Source organism: Harpia harpyja, chromosome 11 (assembly GCF_026419915.1).
Source record: "Harpia harpyja isolate bHarHar1 chromosome 11, bHarHar1 primary haplotype, whole genome shotgun sequence".
Taxonomy (NCBI): Eukaryota; Metazoa; Chordata; class Aves; order Accipitriformes; family Accipitridae; genus Harpia; species Harpia harpyja.
In genome coordinates, this window is record NC_068950.1 from 45879809 (window position 1) to 45898342 (window position 18534).

Here is an 18534-nt window from a genome sequence, read left to right on the forward strand (position 1 = left end):
TGCGGAGCAGAACGACTGTGAAAATGAGACTTGCAGGGCACTGCAGGCACCCCACTCACACTGCAGGGCTGCCAGCTTATCCCTCGCTGCTGGAACAGATTTGTACACCTGGAAGGGCCAAATTTCATTTCTGTTTGTTTCTCTATATCAGTGTTTTCCATTTTTAGTGGGCTGATGAAGAAAAGAACATAGCATTAAATCCAGTCTTTGGACTATAAAAATGTACAATTACAAAAATTCTCACTTTTTCTTAGAATTTAGTATTTGTTGACAACAGATTTATTGTGTAACATGAGCTTCTGTCTTGCTGTGTTGAATTAAGTATCATAGTCCTTTGAAATATGACTTAAACAGGTTGCCCTCTATATATTATGCCACCATCTCCCAGAATCTGCCCAAACACGCTGATGAAGCCTACACCATGGCTCAAAGTAAAAAGCTCGTAAGGACCTTCCCTTGAGACAGCACAAGTGCTCGCTGTGACTGCCAAGACAAAGTCCAGCACTGTTCCCACTGAAGTCAAACCAAGCCTTTCAATAAACAACTTCTAGACCCTAAACTCTATAAACAAAGTAAGTAAAAATCAATAATTTTCTGAAAGTTTCACAACTTCCTGCAGTAGCTGCTTTTTAAAATAGATTTTAAAAAATCTTCTGACAATGCAAAACTCACTGCATAAAATTGTATACGAGTAGAAGATAATAATACAAATGATGTTTCTGCATGTCCATATTTGAAATGTATTCCTTCTCTACTGGTACAATAGTTCTTCGAGTATCTCCTTTGAAATTATGCATCAGATTTATGTGAAAACGTATATTCCATCTACTATATTCACACTTAAAATCCAATTCTCCTGTTTTTCATAATCCCGATATAAACCAGACTAAAATAGTGTCTATTTTACTTTACTTACGAGGAAAATTTTCTCAGCATGACCATATACAAGACGGTGAATTACTTTTGCAGGGGATTTTGTTTGCAAAACAAGTGTTCTGTTTCTAAGACTGTGCAGCACTCCAGAAGTTACAACACATCCTTCTTCTGCCTGATTTTTTGTACTTTCCACTGATACTACTTTGGAGGTAGTGTGAACAATTTATCAAAGGCAGATTAAAAAGGATTAGCCTTTCCACTCTCGGTACAAGGAAGGTACAGGGAGGGAAGCCAGAATTCGGACTGCTCTTCCCGCGCTCACGCTGCTCACTGCCGAAAGAGGATTGCCAGGACACGAGAGAACCCCAGCCTCCCCCCGTTTAGTCTAAACTTCATTTACTCTTTCAGTGCTCTGTAGATCGGATAGGTCGAACGTCTGTGGCAAGTTCAGAATTTGTCTGGCGACAAGACACTATTTTCTGGAGTCGCCAAGCTGCCGCAGTTTCACGAGCCTTTGCTGGAAGGCACCCGCCTGCCTGCACGCAGCCGCTCAAGGAGGAACAGCCTTCGTCTACCGTCACTTAATGAGGGACACGGGGCAAAACGACTGGGCTCCCACGAACACGGATGCAATGCTGCAGACAGGGAAACTGTAACTTGAACATCTCGTCCCCATGGGGCCACCCGCGATGGGGAAACGGAGAGGTGAGGGGCCCCTCGGGCCTGGGAGAGGGCGGCTGTCGGAAACCGGGCTGCAGAAAGGATAAAGTTCAGGAGGACCACTGAGTGAAGGAGCAGCTAACATCAATACTTCAGAACTGATGTATTAACTCCTAACTGCTTCACACATCCTCATTAGCATAGTTTTACTAGCTGGTATTTGCAGTATATGTCCAAGTGCCTCCCTAATATAGAATCATAGAATCATTTAGGTTGGAAAAGACTTTTCAGATCATTGAATGCAACCGTTATCTAATGACAGTTTTGTATTATCCTGGAAGATGATGCATGGTATGACACGTACCAAGCATGACTATGAGGATGGGTATTAAGAAGAACTAAACACAATTAGAAAATCAGGTTTTTGCAACCGAAAGGATAATCGCACCATCTTTTCAACATTTGTGTAACTAGAGCAGTATGTTTTATAAACATCGGCACAATTGTCGTATTTGTATCCAAATGTTTTCCTTTTCATTAACAGAACGCAAAAGAATATCGAAGGCCCCAACACTCCGAAACAAGCGGTACAATCGGCTCCGAATCGGCCCACGTTACAAAACCTCCACAGGACACGACCCGCTGCGCCGCAGGAGCCCCAATGCCACCCTTCGCCCCGGCGCAGCAGGGACTGCAGCTGCGGCCAGCAGCGCTCACCCCTCCGGCCGCCGCACCTGGACACAGCAGCCGTGACAGCGGCAGCACAGGGACGCGAGGACGAGCCCCGCGGCAGAGCGAGACCGGCGCGGGCACCGCGGGTACGGCACAAGGCAGGACATGCCAGGCGTGAGGACGTTTCTGGGGACAACTCTTCTCGGGCCAGGCACAGCGCGCCAAACGCAAGGTCTGCCTTGGCAAAGCCAGGGCACGTCGCAGCCGCGACACCGGCAGCGCTGCCGCTCGCCTGGCTGCGCGCGGAGACGCGGGGCACGGCCCGTGCCGCCTGCGCCGCATTCCCCGAGCCCGCGCGCCACCAGGAAAGCAGGTGGACAACGTTGTGCCACGTCACAGGTGAAACGAGGAGCCGAGGGACCCTCTCCCATCCACAAACCACTCCTCGCACGACACTGCTGCCGTTTCCCGAGGCCTCGTGGGTTTTTTCCAAATCAAACAGTAATTTTTCAACCCAGGAGAGAGAGAGGATGAATGCACAGGAGAGACCAAGCAGGGCCCGCAGCCCTGGCCCCGGAGCAGTGGCGGCAGCCGCAGTTTGGAGATGGCTCTGGCACTCCCAACCTGGCCAGACCCTCACGAGAATGGAACACAATAATCCCTGCCACAGCCGATCCCTACCAAGCTTTCCAGCTACTGTATCCAAAGCCAAATACAAGAGGAAGACCAATTTGATCTTATTTTTCCTAATATGGACAAAAAGCAGTGTTTTCACCACATCTTATCTTGGAAATAGCTAACCTTCTACTAGAATTAGACCCACAAATGTCTGCTTGAATGTCGAAGCTTGTGTTTGCCAAAGCTTAACCCACCCGTAGATGGATTTCCAGCAGCTGGGGAAACAAGGGGTAGGACCTTGCCCGCCGCTTCAAGGCCACTCCCACGCACAGGCAGAGACATTATGAGAAAACCTGATGTAACTGATGAAAACGTGAAGTATCTCATTGCTGGCTCAGGACTGTCTGGTTTGAAAGCATTTCAGATCTTACATCAGGAGTAATTGCCCTTTACAAAATACTCCCCTCACAAAATCCTGTGCTTTCTCCTATGATAAACTAGTACACACCTGTTTTAAGACACCGTACCTCTCTGTTACATCAACTACTCTTCCACACATTTAAACAAAAGTTCTCAAAAGGCTATTTCATTTATATTTATAAATCCTCGAAACACTTTTGCTACAGGATTTAATATAAATGAATACCTTGGTGTACTTCCCAGAGCCGCTTCCACCCCTCTGCCTCAATTGCTCCTCTAACAGCTGCAAGTTGTCAGGACTTTTCTCAGTGTCTTACTCAAGAACAGTACCTTCAGCAGCACATCTCCTATGAGGGTCCCAGTTATTGCTTTCCAGAGTTCAAAACTTCATTTAGTTACAGCTTATGTTATTTACGGAAACTCACTACACCGATTCTATATCTGTGCCAAAATGCATTGCTGCACTGAAAAGAATAGTGACAGTTTTAAACTCCAGTAATTCACAACAGATAGATAGAAATCAACCCTGTGCGTCATGGGGAAGTTCTGCTGTTCATTTGCTTCTCTCTACCCTTTACTCCAACTCCAGCTATAGCACATACGCCACAAACAGCACGTTAAGGGCAAGGCAACATATATGTGAAACCTCTTGATCAAGTCACTTAATCAAATGTTAGAGCCTGATCTACTGAAGCCAGCGACCAAACTCACAAGAATAATGCACAGATCTGCTCCTCTCATACTTCATCATATGCTTGTTAAAATACATGAAATGAATCCAGGGAAAGGAAGGGCAAAGTCCTAATACAAACTGTCATATTAAGGCCAGATATTTCCTAAGTTATCAAAGACTTGGAAGAAATGCTCTGTGAACTTTTCTGCTCTTCTTGGAGCAGTGGAAAGAAATGTAAAATACTTTCTCCGGAAAGACACATGACAAGAAAAACCCCAAACGTTAAAGACTCCATAAGTGGTTACTTTATTGTGTCTATCATTGAATACTCGGTTCTCAGAAAGGATGGATGAATCCACCTCTTCAGCAAATTTTGCTTTTCAGGTTCAAATAATCAGCATTGTTAGTTCAAAATTAATAATAATCTCACTCCCCATTATGGCAGGAATTTTCTACATAGAAGTCATTATGAAATTAATATTGTAGAATATAAGCCCATTTAAAGAAGGAACAGAGTAATGTTGTAGATAAGTCACCTACAGAAAAGAGAAAGGACCAAATCCAACAATTGTACCAACCCTCTTGCTCTGAACTTTCCTTCATCTTTCTCACCTCCTTTTTCTGCCATATGGTCTACATGGTATAATTTTGTTATTTTTAAACTTAAAAAGAAAAAAATCCTAGTTCTGTTCTCTGAGGTGAAAATTACCATTAACTGAGAAGAGTAGGACAATACCATCCTACCTTGAAAGTGTAAAGGGCAAAAAGGTGTTGGAAAGGCAGAAAAGCAGAAAAGTTATATCTAAAAAGGAAGCAAACTTTTTCTTCTATTCATAAAAGTGGAATTTCTAATGCTTTTTATACTTGATACCACTAAGATAGTACAGCAGTTCTTATTTAAGCACCATAAAAGATGGCACATCTAAATATGCACTTTGTGCTCAGTGGCAGGGAGCTCACACAATAACAACTAATACAGTGAAGCGCTATATATGTATAGACATAACCTAGAGATGACTGCAATACATAAATACAGAAAATACATAATACGTACCTGTGTTTCAGTTGCAGTAGCAATGGGATCATATTGCAGTAACAGTATAACAAAAATTACCCCAAAACCACCCCCCTGCAGTAACTCCCAGCCCCTGATTCCCTGTACCCCCCCCCCCCGACTCTCCTTTGCCTCCAGTCCCCCACCCATTCCTCAAGAACTTACTTTCAAGCACCAGGACATTTAAAGGCCAGTTAACTTATCAAGGCTTCAGATTTCACATACATAAATACAGGATTTAAACCTAGAGATCTACCCCTATCTCATATTTGTGTCATATGTCAACATAACCGTAAGAAAGGCGGCAGTGTCCTGGGACTTTTGAGGAGGAGGGTTGCCAGCAGGTGGAGGTGGTCCGTCCCTCCACCCAGCACTGGTGGGACCACACCAGCTGTGCTGGGTCCAGCTCCCTGGTGCGAGAGAGACATGCACACACTGCAGAGAGTCCAGCGAGGGGCCACCAAGATGCTGAAGGAACGGGAGCATCTCTCCCGCGAGGAGAGGCTGGGAGAGCTGGGACTGCTCAGCCCGGAGCAGAGCAGGCTCAGGGGGATCTCATCCATGTGGATAAACACCTGCGGGAAGGGTGCCGAGAGGACAGAGCCAGGCTCTTCCAGTGGTGCCCAGTGCCAGGACCAGAGGCCACGGGCACACACTGACACGCGGGAGGGTCCCTCTGGACATCGGGAGACACATTCTCATGGTGAGGGTGACCGAGTACCACCAGGGAGGTGGTGGAGTCTCCATCCTTGGAGATAACTCGGAACCCCTCTGGACACGGTCCTGGGCCACCAGCTCTGGGTGGCCCTGCCTGAGCAGGGGGTTGGACTAGACAACATCCAGAGGTCTCCACCAACTTCGACAGGCCTGCGATTCTGTGACAATTTCCTATATATAGTCTCTGTTTTTATCACTTTCCCAGAATTCTTAGAATGGTTCTTTCCTCTGTTTGCAGAGTTCATTTTTCTTAGAAAAAAATGTTTTGAATAGTGCACTTACTCGTTTCCCAGATGAATGCTCTTCACCCTTAGTGTTCTGTTCTGGTTTAATGATGTGGTACATAAAGTTTTTCCTATCACACACTGAGGGTGTGCTTTGACTGTTAATTCGTTTATCTTCATCTCTGACATAATGTCTCCGCAGTGGAAGTTCAGGCAAAGGAATTCTACTGTAAAAACAACCTTTGAGACTATTTCGCAGTATATAAAAAAGCAGGTAGTACACAAAATTGGAATAAAGCTGAGTAAATTCTTTTGTCGCAGCTGAAATTAAGTGAACTGCCATACTGAAATGTTTACTTAATATTAATGAAATATCTAGCCTGAAACCTTAGAAAATTTAAGAAAATCCATATTTAAACCCCTCAAAGCTTATTTAACATATCTCAGCAGGATGGATGAACAATGAAGGATTTTTTCATATACAATATGCAGTGATATATGCAGAGCCAATACAAACATAAGGGTCTTCTCAGATTCTTTGGGCAAGAAGTCTGCCAAGCTGGGGTGGACTGACTGGCTGCCATCAATAACAAAGAAAATAGGCTATAGAAAGGTCTGCTTATATCAGTCAAAGTTAGACCCATCCAAATTAGGATTTGCACAGCCTGCTTGTAAGGTGAACCTGTCTACTGAAAAGGGGAATCTACCCCAGGGTTACTACTTGACTTGTCATATTGTTTACTTTCTTTTTATGGATGTTAACATGAATAGTACAGTATTCCAGTAAGGATAATCAAGTCTTCCCTCTCTTTGCCTATTTACAATTAACAAACCTACTTAGGTACAATGAGTGACATATTCTCACTTGAACAGCATTAGACATAACCAATCTCATACCGACACAGCCCAAGAAACAATGGTAGTGATCACAAGAACTGAATCCATGACGTACCATGAAGAGGAGCAAATTTTCCCACAGCACTGTAGCACCATCGTCAGGCAGTGAGAGGAAATCTTCCGGCTCTCTGGTCCCAACTTTACTCCATCTCACTGTCACAAAAATCCAAAGCTCTAGTTATGCCCCTTCCACCCTCGTCCAGGGTTCACCATGCGCACAGAGTGGATTCTCCCACTGAAATCAATTACAGGACCTCACCCCATGTAACCCCACGCAGAACTGCAGTATTAACTTGGGGTTTCTTTGAAGGATGTTTAAGCTGAAGGGTGAGATGCTAACAGAAAATACTCTTTCTTGTTTAAAATCAGTGGCTACATAGGAGTGCCAGTGTATGGTAAAAGCCCCACGTCTTTTTAAGGTGCCAGCAGTAATCCTGCAAATTAAGGACCACTAGTGAGCCCCATTTCAGTGCCAAATAAAATGACTGAAACTAAAACAGAAATAAAAGCTCCCATACCTTATGGACAAAGCAGCAAAGTTTCTGAGCAGAAATTAAAATGCCGCCTTGCTCTCTGCTGGCATTTTAACAGGGCAGTACACTAGCAAATGTGGTCAGTGTGACTCAGGGCATACTCTCCAGACCTCTAAGGAGGATTTATTAACCTTCTTTAATAAATATAATTTTGTGAAATTGCAAAAAGTGCATCTCACAAAACAAATGAGATAATACAGTCTGGAGGATCTTTAGAGGAACCTAACAGAGGTAAGCAAATGAACAAATAGCAGCTGGTGAAATTCAGTGTTGATAAATGCAAGGTTAGCGCACATGTAAAGGAATATTCTGATAACATTGATATGTTCTGATAATATGATGTTATTGATAAACTTCATTGATTTCTAAAATTCCCATAAAATCGTGAAAAGAAACAGTGCACCATCAATGAAAAAATGTAACAATAGTATGCAATAAATGAGTGCCAAAGAAATTAAATTGGATACGGTAACACTTTTTAGGTCAATTGTATATTCTCACCCAGAATACTGTTCAGTTCTGGTTATACCAACTAGAAAAGATGATGTTGGGGAAAAGTTCACCTATGGAAAAATGGAAATTATGTAAGGCATAGATAAGCATTCTAATGAAGATCACTACTATTGATAAGGAATAAAATAAATACAAATGCGCATTGAAACAAGTATTCAAATAAATCCTGTAAGGATCAGAAAGGAGGCTGGAGACTCCCACTCTGTTTCCCAGAGTACAAAACAGGCAAATACAACTCCATTTAAAAATGTCAAATTCAAAAGCAACCAAAAGGAATGAGATAATGGTCTTTAAGGAATAAGTGGTCTTTAAGGAATGCATAATTCTGCCTGTGGAAGGGTGGGACATCAGCACAGCGTGGTGATGGGGAGAGGAGCACTCAACCCCAGGGAAAGGAAAGCCCAGCCTCTCCTCCCCCAAGCCCACAACTGCTGCGAGTTGAAGAGTGGATGCTCTAGTGTAGCATTCCCCTTATAGTACTGGCATACTGCCTAAAGACAGGCTTTTAACATATAAAATGTTAAACGTGGGTTTCCATATATTTCATGTTCATATGTTTCCATATGTTTAGCATATGAAAATAAGTTAAATTCTAGAATCATGATTTTTCATGAATTTTCTTACTCTTCTTCTCATCCAGATGGCACTTGTAAATGAAAAAGACATGGTACCATGTTCATCTTTGGTTTAATTTAAGTCTGGTTTGTTACTGAAGGAGCATCAGTCATTCTAAATTAATTTTACACAGGTATTCCTTGCTTAAAGTAGAGACGGATTTTAATGTCTCAGAAATGAGAAAAATTAGGATGTTTTTATAAAAGGATATTTTTTGTCCTGAAAGCTTTGACTCTGGTCTGTTACAAAAACAAGAGTTTAATCAAATGAAACATTGTCTGGAAGTGATCTTCACATTTCAAGGAAACCCGTACTAGTCACAGTTAATATTCAGTAAGTATAAAGAATAAGTATATAATTTTCAGAATGTAATGTACAGTACTTCAAAAAGATTGACGAAACATTATCTGCAAAGGACTTCATATTAACATAATAATGAAACAGTTTTCAAGCCATTATGGAGACACCAAGGTTTTTATGGTAATATGTAATATGGCAATAAAACCCCATAAAATGCATAAGCATGAAGAACAAAAATGTTAAAGGTCCCTGCTTTGAACAGCTATTTGTTTAAGAGTACAGCTGTGTTTAGTAATTGCAGCTATTTGCCTCTGTCTGAAAACAATCAGGGCATCGGCACCATTTCCATTCTCTCCTGGAAGGACAACATGAGACTTGGACAGAAAAGCCTGCAAGACAAGTCTTGTTGCTCTGTAATAAACACAGCTCAGCTGCTACACTGGAATAAATAAGACAATGTGTTTTGTGTCCAATTTGCAGAAAAACGTGCAAGCTTTGTCATTGTGGCAATGATCATATTTAATCCTGCTATCTGTTTTAAGAACCCAAAATTACCAGTGCACAGTATGTTCCTTGTACCTATTTGGAGTATTTGGTATCAGGCTCCAGGTACAGCTGGCAAGAATTAAGCCCACGTCCTCCTTGGAATCACATCAGCACACACATAATCTCCCAGCAAAGCATTAAAGCAAGGTAGCGCTTTTCTCCTGCCATAACCCCACATCACCTTAACAAGGGTGTTTGAAAAATCACCCTCTCGGTGTGCTTGGCACCTGGCTGACTCGGGGACAGAGCCACTATTCCAGCCCCGCCGGCTGCGTCTCCTGCTGCGGGTTTCCCTACTGTTGGTGCCGTGCCACGCTCCCCGTCTTCTCCCTCCTGCCTCTCCCGCAGTACCGCTCCTGCTCTCCCTCCTCCCACCGTTTCTCTGCTCACTCGGAATCCTGACCCGCTCGCTGCTGCGTCCTCCAGTGCCTCCCCAGTGCCTCCCGCCCATTCCCCGCACGCACGCACTCTGCCAGGCGGGACGAAGGGATGCTCTGCCATCGCCAAGGTGCCTGGCTCGCCCCGCCACCTCTGCAGCGCGTCCCACAGCCAGCGGCGAGCGGACGGACGCTGGGCCGTGCTGCAAAGGGCCACTGCGGGCAAGCTCACCCCGCCGCGCGCGGCCGAGGGGGGCCTGCCAGCAGCCCCCGCCTCACGGGCCTCTCTGACGGCCCAGCGCCATTGGAAGTCACCACCAACCTTGCACAGCACTTATCTGCCAGCCCTGTGGTGGTGGTGGTCTATCCTCCGCATGATTAGTCATGAGTTAATAAAAATCGCAGACTGGTTTTTTCTGGATCACTTGGATATGAAGTTACCATAACTTGAGGATTATGCAAAATAACAGGCAAAATCAGGCAGGCCACTACAGCAGAACGGAAAATTCTGGAGATATTATTTCTCCATTTTAACAGTTTCCACCCTCAGACACCCAGAAGACGTTTTTAAGAGCTGCAGCCGGTTAGTGAACTAGTGAGGTGGCCTACCTCTGCTAACAAAGACTATGGCTCTTCAGATACTGCGCATCAAACAGCATGAGCAAAACCCCTTCCCATCATTTCAAACGCAGCTTCTGAGACACCAAAGGAAGCTCGCAGGGTTCCCCAGGTACCCACACCGACATCCTAGTCAGAGCACAGTGGTTAATAACCAGTTCCATCAGCTTTCCCCGAAAGCAGCACACCACTCTGCATACCCACAGCATTAGCGTTCCAAGATTGTTTTTAATTATGTAGCTGGAGTGAGAAAATGTCACTCTCCCAGAGGAAAAACTTGATCTTTCAAAATAATACAGACGCTGTCACTCTTCACAAGCTTAGTAGTTCAAGAAAACTATCACTGAGGCACAGAAATTTTTTTATCTCTTTTATTTATCCACTAAGTAAAAACAGACTAAAATATCACTGAAACAAACTGAAAGAAGAAGGATCAATAGGCAGAAAAATAATGCCATGATCCTCTGTCTGTCCTGATTAAAATTCTGATGGCCAGAATACAAATAAAAAATGATCCTCAGGAAAAGAATGTGAGTTGAGAAAATACAAAAAATACCAAAAAGATCCAATTATAGCACCAGTCACGAACAGGGAATTTTTCACAAGACCACCCAAAAGGCAAGTCTTCCTCTGAAAAAAAAAAAAAAAACCCGAGAGCTTTTAACCAGATATAAAGCAAACACATCATCTAAAGACAGGAACAGCAACCTATGCAGGGTAAATTCCATGGACCTTAGCCATCACTACAGAAAGGTCAGGGCCAAAACTGACTCTGCTGTACTTGAAACTACAGTTCTGCAAAAACTTGGTAACCAAAGCTAAGGCTGCACTTAAACCACCACCTATTTTGGGGAAGGAAGGAATAACCTATCCTCAAAAGCAATCTTTTATTGTCTATGTCAAACAAAGTTGAGTAACTGTATGTTTTACCTCCTCCACAGGCATTCTTCTGCATTTCTCCCTCACTTGCTCATGAGAACATGCTTTCAATCCTAGGAAAAGAGCATAAATATGCTACAGGTTACCAAAGCTTGTGAGAGTCAAAAGAAGGAAATTCTGTCAAATGCAGTTAGCCCCTCCCCTTTCCCCTTTTGAAGAATACTAATACTGTGATGTTCCATTAATACGTTCTTATACTAGACAGTAGAGTTGGTAAAGAAAAAGCGTTAGGTACAACCTTGTTCTGGAAAGCTGCAAGAAAATAGCCTACTTCATGAAAATAATAAGACAACATCTGTATGTTAAAATGTCAACAAACTGCAGAAAGCCTCCAGGCCCAGGAAAATTATGCCAATCCAAGTACACAAGTAACGGTGGGGAATAGCACAAATTGCTGTACCTGGTAAAAGCACAGCTAAACATACAAGCTAGACAGAAAGGCACAGAAAATAAACCATGTCACCTACAGAGTCAGGATGCACTACACTGACTTATCAAAAAAGGTTTGAATGAAGAAATGTTTTGACCAACAGAACCGCATCTGTTAGCTTCACCAAACAGTAAAAATGCATCAAGTCTGGATAACTTCTGTAAATAGTTTCAGCACTGGGATCTGACAAAACACTAAAATCCTAATACATAAACTTTTTGATAAAGTCATCCAACTGAATAAATACAGATATCAAATACCTTCTGCTTTTTAATATTATTACTGGAGTGATTGTTCTTATAGTTACGAAGTATGGGCAGGTTTACATGCAAATTAAGTTATTTTACATCTTCACAATGAAAGAGAATCAAGTTCTTAACAATGTAAGAGATAAAATGAAAATGCAGTAATGATTTTATCTGCATTAGATGCTATTTACAATACTTGTTTTCTGCCATTCACCTGAGTTTAACAATTTAAACTAAGTATATTAGTAAACAAATGCTGAGATTCCAAAAGTTCATCCTCAATGACAAAAGAAGTATCTTGTTGAATGCAGCGTGCACACAGAATCATAGAACACTTCCAGGGAGTGGGCATCCACAACTTCTCTGGGCAATATAGTTCTAATATAACGTCCTTGAAAGCATATGGTATGAAAGACACCAAGTTCTGCACAGAGTTGTGCAGATCCAATGTCCTGGCTCACAGTACAGTCATTGTGTATTTTTTATTTTGAGGTAGAATCTCATGTTACCATACTTTGGCAAAAGCAAATAACATAGAAGCTTTCATATCTCATAACATTAGTGGATTTACATATCCTGTAAAATCAAATTATGCTATGTTAAGTAAAAGCATAGTCTGTTCTATGCAGAGAATTTTTCATACTGCTTTTTAACTTCTGGAAGTATTATTTTTTAGACCACTAGCATATTTAAAACTGTATAGATTAAATAATGATTGACTATTAACAGACCTTGAAATTATTTCCATAAGCAATAGTTTTGTTACATCAAAAGGGACCTGAGCAAAACTGAGTGATCATTTACAGAAATATGGTCAGAAATTTTAAAAGACAGTTTAAATGGTTTTGCTGGTGTCTTTGCTATCCTTTGTCACCAAGGCAACGATCAATTTACAAATAGCCTACGAAAAATATTGTCCTATGCACAAACAGTAATGTGAGAGCTTGTCTGTATTTAAGTCATGGATTTTGATGAACATTTGTAATAAAAAAAATAGCTTTATCATGAAATGTCTTCAGGTAGCTAGTTTTGATGAAAGATTTATCATACGCCCAGTGGCCTAGAAAATGGAAAATATTTTACAATAACTACTAGGCTTAGAGAATGGTTAGAAGCAGGAGAATGAGTTTTTCCCTATCTGCTTTCAGGCAAAGGACTTGGGTTCCCCAAAGACAAAGTAACAGAAATGATAATGAAAATGTTTAGGAAGGACTCTCACAAAGAATAAACGGGGAAGTTTTAAAAAGCCCAATGGAAAGCCTTGAATATAGAGGAAAACAAATTAGTATGATTTTGCAGTAAACAAGAAATATTTCATTTAGCTGTAAATCTAGCCAAGTTGAGAAAATGCACGCTGAAAAGACTTCTAGAGAAAACAGACGTGGGAATGTAGAGAAAGATGGGACGATATAGTCCGGGGTGAGAAGGGAACGCCAGAAAGCAATAGAGCACGGGCTTCCTATCTGTCTACATCTGCATCTTTCTTGTCCTACCAAGTAAGGAGGGATGAAGTAAGATTTCTAAAAGATCTCCACGCGGGCCATTTGGCCCCAGGGGCAGAGCAATGTCCCCAGCTTGTTTAATTCACCTGCCGGAAGGCAGGGACAAGAGACGGCAGCGGGGCAGCCCACGGGGCTGAGCCCGGCTCGGAGCAGAGTCCCCGGGCTGCTGGCACGGGGGGACCGCCAGCCCCCCGCTGCTGCCAGGGCTGCTCTAACCGCACGCAGGGAGGCAAGCACCACTTCTACGCATCTCAGGAGTGGACCCCAGTACTGGAACCCAGCACAAGTTCTGCAAAAAGCTCAAATTGGGAGGCTCAACTGGTTTATTATGCAGCCACATGAAATAAACATTTTCAGTAATGGATCCCTAATCCTATTAGATCGAACACAGTTCAATAAAGTATTGTGTTAATGACTCTCTAATCAAACAAGAGCCATGCAATTAGAAAAAACATCCTCACAACCGAACCTTTTAGGGAACAGCATGCTACAAGCTGGCTTACCTCTCTAGCAACAGGAGAGATGTCAAGGAGAAGACAATGGCAAAAACATTTCTATTTGTCAGGAAGTTTCCATTTCCCAACAATTTCCTCATCAGAAATTACATAGTAACCCCGTGCTTTGAGGGAGAAAATGCCATTAACAACAATACGCCTACAGGCTATTTGCAGACTCAGTGGAGTATCATACAAGGAGAGGCCTATCAGATTAGGACTGAAAGATAATGAATGCACATTAGCCATTTTTCCAATTTCATTATCACAAAGATACAGCAGACTTAATTCCTTCATGCCTTCCCAACACACTGGACCTGGAAGATGCCATATCCGAAATAATGATGAAAATTCATCCTTCAGAAAAATGTAATTTATTAACACCTAAGATTATAAACCATCATACACAAGCCAGCTCAATACTGGAATAAATAGAAGTAAATTTACCAACTAGACAAGGGCTGAACCTGGCCTTCACGACTGCAGGATGATCATGCGAAACTCAGAGGTCACGGCAGCAGCTATGAAACACCAGGCAGCCTTTGAGCCATTCCATATGGCGCCATCTTTTTACACATGTAACAAAACTGGGCCTACTGCAAATCTTCCATTAGACTGGAATTTTGGATTAGGTTGCTCTAAGCAGTGTTGCAGAATTTTTCTGTTTCTGGCTTGTTCTGTCTCATTTTATCTCCAGCACATATAGAGCTCAGAAGGCCAAATGTGAAACTGCAGGTTAAAGTTCAACTTTTGCTCCATGAACTGAAAGATTAAATAGTAGATTAACAGTAGATTAAAACTGAGAACTGGAAAATGTATACCAAATACCTACAGAAAAACCTTCTGAGTCAGTTTGGGGATAGGGGTCAATGCACAGTAGGAACAATAAATCATTACCAGCTTACAATATGTAAGCTGTCATATAAACTTTTCCTATTGTTTACTTATGTCATTTAAAACACGTACAAAATACTTGCAAGAAGTTGTTCTATCGTCTTCTCTGTACAGCAAAGACTTTTATTTTCCCAAACGACAGCCCTTAAGCCAAATCCATTTCAATACTGAAAAATCTTGAATTCACATGTAACTAACCATGTTATCATCGTCATCCTTTCCGCTCATTTATAAAGGAAGGGAGACCTCAGTCACTGCAACTCCTGGTATCAGGCCTTCTCACCTAACAGCAGGGTGGACATGGCAAAAGCATTGGCCTTTTTATCACAAATGGCAAAAATTCTGTGAGGCCAAGATGTAACCACCTGTTCCTAGTAAAAAAATGAATATACTCAGTCAGAAGAGTTTCGTCCGTGAAGAAATCATACCTTATTCAAAATATATATTGCTCCTAAGGAATACAATTACACAAGTCTAAAGACACATCAACTTCATTTTTTGCATCTTCACAAATATTATTATTTACCTGATGTGCGTGGACCTCCAGCACAACACCAAATGAATCAATATTCATAATGTAATTATTTCAGAGGATGTATATTTTAAGGGAAAAAACAATACTGCAAATGCCCCCTATTCCTTAGATACAGCCCATTTAACTAAACTATGACCAGACCTTCTAACTTTTTTACAACAGACTTTGATCAATAGTTTGATGATTCAAGTATCAGACTTTTTTTGAAGTAGAAACAAGATGCTCAGTATTCAGTTAACTTCCTCATGATAAGCTCTCTGCTTTGAGATCCAGGAAAAGAAGAATACAAAGACTATGTAAAAGGCTACGTGTTCAGCTTTAAAAGGAGAATTTCAGATAACTAAAGAAAACATCCAAGTATTTGTTATAATACTACTTATGAAATACCATACACCCACAGGGTAGAAAAAACTCCAGTGGCACTAATTGTTTAAGTAAGAAATACTGTTGTGCTAACAACATATTGTACACGACATATTGCATTCCAAAGGGTGACAGAAAGTACTTTGCTAACTACTGGCAAGATTCCACAACACTCACATTTACTCAACCAAATGTTCATGCACAAATACAATGAGCTGTGTATCAATCCATTCTCTCTACTTGACACGAGGATTGTAGACCTGGGCTGGATCTAAGGCTGTTTACACCAAACACTGAAGGATAAGGGAGACCAGCATGATCAGATGGGAGGTGAGGTAGCTTTCAGCAACACACACCAACATATGAGTTTTCTGCTGTTTTGTAACCACAATTTCCATAGGAAAACACAATTTGGGGACTTACACTTCAGTTAAATACCAGTGTAAATAGTTTTGCTCTTACAAAAGCTCTCCTGGGATTCTCCACTAAGCACAAACAGTGAACACCTCCACTTCCCTCGCTCAGACAAAATGTATTTCCTGGAGCATTTTACTGGCTCTGCCATTGAATCTAATGAATCACCAACATCACTTTATGTATTATTTGAAATTTAGGGGGACAGAGCAATGCAGTATTGATGAAAATCTATTATTTCCTGGAATCAACTATCAGGTTAAGTGATTATAAAATACTACTATTAAAAGTATGAATAACCACCCAACTGAAATAATTTTAAAAGAAATTATTACCATGAATAGTTGGATCCAATAATTATTCTAGACTTAGATTATCTTAGAGAGTGCAAAGATTATTCTAGAGAGTGCAAACAGAAACATATGCATTAGGAAGTTTGACTAATGATGAAAAGTTCAAAACAAAAATTCTGTTGAACTGCAGCAATATTTTCTTGCAAGCATTAGGGTCCCAATTATAGCTTCAAAGGCTTGCTGCAGTTAAAAAGAAGTCAGTGTTATTGTCAGTAAACCATTAATTACTTTGTATCTCTAGTAGTTTCCTAAATTACTTGTAAATTAGCATGTACTTTTAATCACACTGTGAAAACTGTGTCACTATTGAGAGAAATGTATGTGAGTTATAAAAGACACCTCTCCCAAACTGTATTTATTATATACAATGTCTTAAGACACATGAGTCAGAGATGGATTAAGAGCACAATCAGTAAGGGGGAATCTACCACAACACAATAAAAAGATTTCCCAACTTCCGATTCCTTTTTTCCAATTCAGAAAGCTAGGAATTCTCCTTTGGCAAATAAATTACTCATAAGGAATGGGACACAGGAAAACTTGCTGGTTAATATGTGAGGGTTCCCAGCTATGTTAAGAATCACTCATTCTTCTGACTTAAAATGGAAAATGTTTGCTTAATGTCTAGAGCACTTTTTAATGTAAGCGGGGCAATGCAGTTTTTAATTGGGTTCCTAAAACACAGTCAAATTGATAGGATTCACCACTAAAGCTACATTAGCCAGAAGGTAAGAAAGGAGAAAACAGTATTAAAAAAAACCAACTGTAAAAAGCAGTGAATCTTCACCTAACTAAACCTTAGGTACCTTAGGTAACTAAACCTTACATCTCTAAAGCTGGACTTGGGATTCAGGAACTTTTTCTCACTGAGGTCAAGAGAGTTGTTGTCAACAATGAAAACTCAATACAAAAGAAAAGAGCAAAAGTACAGTTCCAACAAAATAGACTGTGTTCCTTACTAGAGTAAGTTAAGAACATAAGGAAGGATCAAACAGATCTTTGTGGTGTACATTACTCTGATTAAGGCTGTTACCACATACATCACAGAAAAGTCTCAAACTGATAAAGCAGCAGTGAAGTAGTCACCTTTTTTTCTTTAATCTTCTCTGTCAGCTGTTTACAATCATGAAAAACTATGGATTTTTTAAACTTTTTTTTTACTCCCTTTTTTTCAGTAGCTCCTATAGGGCTTTTACAGCTACTTTTTATTGTAAGATTTATGTATAATGAGATCTTAGCAAGACAAACCCTCCTTTCATTTTCATCTGTTTGTCTTTGGTATCTGTAGTCAGCAGACTCTAAATTCAGGAAGACAAATGAAGTCCACAGATCAAAAATCACAATATCCAGGGGAAAGAACTGCAGTGCGAAAAACTTTCAGCTGTGTGAATACTGCCAGCAGATAACAGATAATTACACACAATCAAAGAGCCCGCAGCAAGCCCCTGTAGGATCGATTCATCAAATCCAAACCCTGCTCAGCAAGCGTACCCCGGGTACGGCTGGGGAGCGTCACAGCAAATGCCAACTGGTCAGGTATGGACAAGGAAGACCGAAGTGGACTAGTTCACGTGCAATCTGGAGTCCGTTCCTAATTAGATCACCAAACCAGCAATCTGACTCACCCTACTCGCTCCTGTGACTGCCACGGAGATGTAACGTGGGCCTCAACAGGATGATCGATTTCTACCAGCACGCAGGCTGACCGCATCCGCCCCGGGGAAACCCGGCCCTTCGGATCCTCAGCTCAGCCCCGGACCCGCGGTTGGGTCAGCCAGGTACTCCCCACCCGAGCCTGCGTGTACGAATGGATTTTCTGCAAGTTGTACAGCTAGCAAGAACGGGAAAGAGATTTCTTTCCTTAAAAACCCTCGTCTGCATGCAGTAACCCAAGGGCCGTGGCGGACAAGGCGCAGGCGAGGGAAGGTGCCCGTTCAGCGGGCCGGCGCACCAACAGGCAGCCGCCGAGCTCGGCGGACGCGGCGTGTTTTCCTAACGCCACCTGCCACGTCTTTAGACCCAAGAACTTACTGAACGGGTACCACTTAA

At 41.8% G+C, this 18534-nt stretch overlaps 1 long non-coding RNA gene across 2 annotated transcripts in view; it reads right to left on the reverse strand.

Moving 5' to 3' along the window:
- Positions 1-18479, reverse strand: part of LOC128147750 (uncharacterized) — a 49469-nt gene extending 30990 nt beyond the window's left edge. For both annotated transcript variants that reach the window (XR_008237091.1, XR_008237090.1), the window contains exons 1-2: positions 18111-18479; positions 11244-11305 (exon numbers count right to left, since the gene is read on the reverse strand). This is a non-coding gene — a long non-coding RNA (uncharacterized LOC128147750). The remainder of the gene's footprint in view (positions 1-11243; positions 11306-18110) is intronic.
- Positions 18480-18534: the final 55 nt, after the last annotated feature.